Here is a 7,625-nt window from a genome sequence, read left to right on the forward strand (position 1 = left end):
AGAGACAACCTCCTCCTTTGATAAGGGGCTATGAAATGAGCATGGAATGGGAACTCTCCTTCTCATGCCACAGTTGCCTCAGACTCAGGCCCATAGTGAGGCTCTCAGTTTTCTTCCTCTTCCCATTTAATAGTCTTGAGATTTCATTACATGGGAAAAAAAAAAAAAAAAAAAGAATACTCGCAGTGGAGGAGGAGACAAAGCAAATTTTCCATTGAAGAAGAGGGCACACAGGTTGGGTGAAAGAGGAAAAGAATCAAGATATAATGAGGAGAAGTTTGCCTTCTAAGGCTCCGTTCAACCAAGCTTCCCAGGGTAGAGGAGACACGGAGAGGGAATGACAAAACTGTCCCCAGTGTCCAGCCAGGAAAAGACATCCCATGTACATCTTGGACATCAGTGGGAGGTGGTTTCCATCTTGGTGAGCCAGTAGTTTGGTGGGTAGACATGCTGTTTTGTGTAATGCAACTGCTGTGGAAGACTGTAAGCTGAGGAAATGTTGGCACATTTCCAGCATCTTCTGTATCCATATCAGAGGCCAGAGGGCTCCAGTTCCTCACAAGGATTACAACACCGGGATGCATATGATCTTATGATCTTGGTCTTGGGGTTGGTAGCAGTCCCTCTCTCACAAAGCTGGTACAGTTTGGTGTCATTAGTGTTGAAAAGGTGGTCCTGGCTTGACACTTGCACGTACACAACATCTAGATAGGTTATTTTGTCACTAATTTGTGCTAATGGCCTCTGGAAACCACACCTAGGTTTGCTTCAATTGCTCCGCCACTCGTGTTTGACTCAGTCCCTGTTAGGTTGCAGTAGGAATAGCTATGTTGATCCCTCCCATGATGCTGCTGTGACCAAGCACAACTGTCTAGTGAAAAAATGGCAAAGTACACAAAGCAGCTTTGTACTAGTGGGTTTTAATGGGATGGTGCTGAGTTTGGGGTGATTTGAGGACTGGCATTTGATTTGAGCAAGAGAGCTGCACAAGGAGAAATTCTGCTGGGATATTTCTGGAAAACAGTGCAGGAAAACAATGCAGGATACTGAAGTGGTGCGCTCTATGTTGCTCCCTACATTACCTGACCTGGGCCATGCTCTTAGTAACTGCTCGGTTAAGTGCTACCAGGCACAAACCGAAAGCATGACAGACACGATTTAACAGTAGAGGCAAGAGTTATTTTGGATAGAGGTGTAGATGAAGAAGCTATGGCTCATTTTCCTGCAGTACTTCCTTCCCACTTATCTCAGACTCAAGCAAACACTGTAAGTAAGCACACAAGTATTGTTGTAGATCCTGCCCCAAATGTATGACCCACCATCGCATGGGAAGCCAGTGGCAGAGGAAGAAGTCTAGTCTGTGTTACTTCAGCCATATTAGCTGGGTTGTGCACATGGACAATGAGATGGGATCTGGGCTCCTCCTGCAGCCTCCTCAGGGCAGAGGTCTGTCTTTTCTTCATTTGTCTGCAAAGCACATAGCTGCGGCCTTGTGTAAATAATGCATAACATGCACAGTCGTATTTTCTACACTTCCTTGCCCGCACAGATGGCTTCAACGGGAAAATGTCATTGCTGATCATTAAAAGGCAACAAACTCTTCAATTACCAAAATAAATAAGTGGTATATTGTTGGCTTTTAACGTGAGTAGGGTCCTATGTCGTTGGCTTTTTTTCCTCATTTATGCACCTTCAGCAAATTGATTTGATAAAACCTGGTTCCAGACATCACCTTATTTCAAGTTCAGTTACCTAGGAAACCACAGTATACTGCTGGGACAAGCTGCCCGCTTCTGCTCCTGTTGAAGCTATTAAACACATCAGCTCTTCCTTCAGGAGGAGCAAAGCACTGCTGATTTTGTCTCCTAGCTATTTTATGCAGATACAGAATGCTGTGCATCCTACCAGGAGAGACACACTTACAAATGCCTGTAGGAGAGGAGCTCAAATGCTCTCCATACCTGCATCTACGCACTAAAAATTGCTTGTGTAGCTATCAGACTGCATGCAGCTAATGCACATATCAACAGCATCCAAACACATGGATGTATGCACTCACTGTGTGTATACACGTATGCCTGTGCAAAATAGCTGCTCTACACATGTTGTTATGCATGTAGATGCTGCCTCACCTGAAACAATTAAGTCTATCAGGAGTTCCATGAGAATACCAATTTTATTTGAATGTCTGAGGGATCAGGGTCTGTTTTTATCAGAGGACTCATTCATATAACATGAGTTCATATAATTTGGCACTACAAGGCTTTGCACTCTCTGCCTTCCTTTTTCTGAAAAAACTAGGCCCTCGAGGAGCTGCCCTAACATATCGTGGTGGTACTTGCAGATGGCTGGAAAGCGAAATGCTCAAGCATTCCCATTATTTGGTATGATGCTTAATTTTGCCAGATTTCCATAGTGTATACACAACGGTGAGTGTCTTTCAGGTGTGAGATACTCATCTGCACAAGTCCCAGGGACACATGGGCTCAGGTGCTGGGCTGAAAGTGGAAGCTAGCAGTGAACAGCCAGACAGGGGAATCCCATTTTTTTCCCTTGCACCAGGGCCCACAACACCATGGGGGTGCAAACACATACATAGTCATGAGTCCACTCTTGTTTAGCACAGGTAACACTGACTGGAGCTAGATCTCATTTAGAAGACAGCCCTGTGAACAAGAAACTCCCTTTTCCCCATGCTGCCGTTCAGCACTTTTCCACAGATAGCAAATGTCTATAATGCTTTCTTTTACAGGAACGTGGAGCCCAATGTGCAGCTCACAGATGGGAAAATAAAACCTGCTGTGCATATCTCTGAATAGTTTGCTGTGTCGTCGTAACTCATGCAACCACCTGCAGGTGCCCTGTCTCTCACCAACTATGGATACTGGGACTGCTCTGATAGAAAGGGGTTATGGTCCAAGTCTAGAGCATATCTTCTATTCATGATAGCGCTTAAAGGTATTCCTAAACATTCTGAGCAGAATGTCAAAAAGTAGTGCATTTTCTCCGGCAGGCCTGCTCCCCAAAATGTTTGGGTCTTGTAATGTCCGTCAGTAAAGACAGGAGCAGGCAATACTCAAAACAGGGCTATGAGATGTTGCGACAGCTACAGACAGCAGGTCGCTCCAAGGACAGCTGCCTTTGTTTGAAATGTGCACCGGAGTCATAGCACTGTGATTTTTACAAGCAACTAAATCTGTACTATTTATCCAATTCTCCCGCAGTTGGGGCACTTTGCTACATGACTGCCTACCAAAATGAAGAAGAATCACAGATTGGAAAGAGAGATCTACACTCCTGTGAGGAAGATGTTTATGATATGATAAAAGATGGGAAAATTAGATTCACTGTTAGGAGGAAATTCTTTATTCAGAGGCAGTGGCACAACTACCCAGAGAAGCTGTGGGTGCCCCACTCTTGGAGGTTCTCAGGGCCAGGTTGGATGGGACCTTGGGCAGCCTGAACTGAGGTTGGGTGGGATTTGATGTCCCTTCCAACCCAACCCATTCTGTGATTCTATGATTCTATGATTCTATAATTCTATGATTCCTGTTAATATTTACAGATAACTTGTTTGTGCATATCTAGATAAATGGATGGATGGATAGATAGATAGATAGATAGATAGATCGATCGATCGATCTATGGATGGAAAAATACTTGGAATTTTATTTAAGTGGCTGAGAAACTTTTACTTTTGCCAACCTGTCAACACTGGCATTGCCTATGGGTTTGTGTTTTTTTTGGCATTACTTAGACTTCTGTAGTTCCTCTGTTAGTAGTTGCGTATAACTTTTAGAAAAACCTTTCCTCATATCCATACCTATCCTATGTGTATATACATCCATAAATACATACAAGTACCTATAGACATCTGTAACTTTATAGCATGCACACACAATGAGCCTCTGTATGTTTCCAAGCCATAAGCAGATAATGTGGAAATTATGGTGTATGGGAACTGTTGAGTCACGGCCTGAACAACTGAATCAGCCATGGGAGCACTGGTGAAGGCAATTCAGCTGTGTGACTGGAAGGGGTGGAACCTGGCTGCACCTCTCCTAGACCCCAATGGACTCAATGGAGTCTTTCCTGCAAACTTACATCTTCAGGTACAGGTGAGCCTTCCTTCCCTGCTTGTTTCTTTTCCCATTTTCACCATGATAATCGTTTCACCTGTAACACCAACTGTAACTGATGGCCACATGATTTCTTTCATCCACTACCTCCAGGATGGAGTAGGGCGTTTTTAACCACTCTGAATGATGCTGAGAGTATGATAAACAGCCTTTCTAGATCAAAACCTCTGCAATGCATCTTTCACTTCCTGGGGCAATGATTCATGCAGCTGGGACCTACTTTTATGAATAGGCGTTCCCAGAAGGGATTTGGCCGTAGCAATTGCATTGGTGCCTGGGACTTTTTCCTGGAAATTTTTACATCAGACACTTGAACTAAGTTTATGTGTTCTTCTGCATAGAAGAATCTTTATAAAGGTTTGCTGTCCTGGCTGCCCATAAGTCACTGATTTCTGATTATTGCCTGTCTATATCCTGGAGGTTATTATGTTTGCTTGGATACATTTCTCACTTGAAATACTGAGAATGATGTAAAGAGAAGCTTTGGCAACAGCCAAACTTGTGATAATTGTCTCAGCTGTAAAAGCTTCTGGGGCCTCACAGAGATAGAGGCAGCAGATGCATCTATGTCTGTGTTACCCTGCTTTCGCAACATCCCCAAAGATTCATTGCTTTTTTTGACAAAATTATGGTAGTAGTGTGGAAAGGGAAAGAAACACATTTGAGGAGAATAAAGTATTTACTTGCTTGGAGAACTGACTCAAGAGTGCATGACCCTAAAGAGAAGGCAGACTGGCCAGAGAGTTATAACATCTAGAAATGCTTTTTTTCCCTCCAACTGTTTTTTTTTTCATCTCCTGTGCCATACAATATTTCATCCTGTCTGTCTTCTGTGTCAGTAAATCTATGCAGTCAACAGAAAAAACCCTCAAGCTTCAGCAGCTCCCTCACCCCACAGACCCATTGACTTTACTCAACAATGCCAACAGCGTGAAGGAGTAAGTGGAGATTTCATCCATTCCCTTCATCTGGGGTCAGAATTTGGCTCCTTGAGTTACTGGTTATCTCTGAATCTCTGATCAGTAACCCTGTTTCACCACAAACAGAGACTCAGGCTGTCCTTGGTCTTGAACTGATAGTGTGCCTCCCTGAATTCCTGTTTCTAGCTCTTTTTAATGCAGCCTGAACTTTTGTAGTTCTTGGAATATGGGCTCACAGGTCGGGACATGATATCTCCATTTTAGGAGAACTGGATCAGAAATAGGGCAGGGACACCACGGAGAACAGAAGGAGTGGACTGCTGTCTGATGAGATAGGACTGAATTCCTTTCCTCTTCTTTGGCCTAATGCAATAAAAAACAACAAAAATGCTGGCACAATCTAGAATTACTATCTGCAAATGCATCAATACAATATCTACACAATACAATACAATACAATACAAAATCTACGAATACATACAATACAAAAAAGATTTTTCCTAAAAAAGCAATGCAGTTTTGCTTAATAGCAAATGGCTTTACAATGCCTGTGAGTCAACCTGGACTGGAAAAGAGAAGCACTTCCTACCATCAAAGAAAAGAGGTCCTCACATGGGTTTCCATAAGGTATCGTGAGGCCAAAATAACCTGATTGGCTTTAAGAGGAAGCTTGAGCGACTAATGAAAGGTAGTCTACAAGGTCACTGCCTGCAAGTGTAGGACCCTGGACTGTATGATAAGGTATCCCATACAGGCCTGTGTTTCTAAGATGGAAACAGTAATTTGAACACAATATTTGAATGCTGAGGTTGACTTAATTCACAAGCAAGGATTTACTGCCTCTATCACTTTTCTACAGCAATCCTGTGGAAATAAATGTCATTGTTTTAGCTCTTCTCAGGTATTAAGGTGAGAGTAACTTATAAGCATGCAGGAGAAAATTAAGCAAACTTCTGTTTCGTGGGATTTTTGTCATATTTTAATGTGCATTTTAATTTCCTTCAAATAAATATTGAATAATGTTGTATTTAGACAACACATTAAAAAAAAAAAAAAAAGTTTATCACCACATAATTAAAGTCTGTATTTTGATATATTCCATTTCTAACTTTTCCATAACTTTGAGTTCATGTGTTTTTCAGTCTTATGGTTCCCTTAGCATGGAAAGGTGTTTGACTGGTAATGCTGAGGTGAGTTGAAGAATTGGAAGTCAAAGGAAGCTTTTGTCAGTATTGCTGTGCTACAAAGACAACTGAATTTTTGGATGGTGGTAGGTAATAACAGCCAACAGTAGAAAAGAGCTCTTTTTTTTTTTTTTTTTTAGTCAAACTCAATGATTTTGAGATGTATTTCACTTGATCTAGTTGCATACCACAAAAAGAAGGCATGGAATTCCAGCACTCATAATGTTTGTATTCCTAAGCCCAATTATTTTCAAACATGTCATCCATGCTAGCTCTCAGTGAGGATTAGCTACACGACAGGCTTGAGCTTTTAAAAGCAAGTGAGTTTTAAATTATGTAAGAGCAGCAGGAAAAGGTGAGACTGATTTTTGCCATAAAGAAACATGTAAAGTTTTTCAGTGCATCACCATTCCAAGTTTTCTTTCTTTTTATAACTGTAGAAAGAATTATTCCCCTTCTTATTTTTTCTCAACTGCCTAAAAAGAAACACCTTGTGATTGGACAGTGCAGACAAATTTTTAACAAATTATTTACTGTGCATATGATTTATTGAAAATGATCTTCTCCCATCAAGCTCAGAAGTATTTTTCTGCTAACAGCTTTGCAACAATTTAAGTATTTTGTACTTTGAACTGCATGGACCAACACTAGTTGAATGTGACATTTGTGTTCAATGATAGGATCTGCATTAAGAACTAGGTATGTTGTCCAGTTTTTCATGATGGTCAACTCAAACTTCAGTTTCAGCAAATGTTTGTGTGTATTATCTGAAAATATGTTTTGGTGTACTTTCCCAAAAGTGTATTTCTGAGTATTTATAGCGAATAAATCTCATCCTTCTCATGCTCCCTGAATCCTTCTGGGTTGAGGCATACTGCTGTTATAGAATACTACATTTCTACAGAAGGGAGGCTTTCATCCTCAGAACTGGTGCAAATTGAATATTGCAGTTGGATATTTGTGGGAATTTTACGTGTGCATTCCAAACTATGCACATGTTTCAGCATGTGGCTGAATTTTTTCACTTCTGATGTAAGCATGTATTTATGAGTGAAGGAAGCTGGTTGTTGACCAGGATTGCCCTTGCTGCAGGGTGATGCAACTCCACTGAAATCTCCTGTGATGGGGTTTGTGTAACTAGGACATCAGCTCCTCACACAGGCCATCAAAACAATAGACCTGAAAAGTTAGGAGAGTCAAAGGAGGCCAATAAATATACTCACCCAGGATAGGATAGGAGTGAGTGAGGACATCAGGATTTGTGTGACCTTGTTTAGCGGAGTTTCTGTTTATACTTGTTGGTGCACCCTTCTTTGAAACTTTGGGCTAAGCTCCAACTGGAGACATGAGTAAACCCCTGTGAATCCTGTGGAAAGTCAAAC

Source organism: Tetrao urogallus (genome assembly GCF_951394365.1).
Source record: "Tetrao urogallus genome assembly, chromosome: 3".
NCBI classification, from domain to species: domain Eukaryota; kingdom Metazoa; phylum Chordata; class Aves; order Galliformes; family Phasianidae; genus Tetrao; species Tetrao urogallus.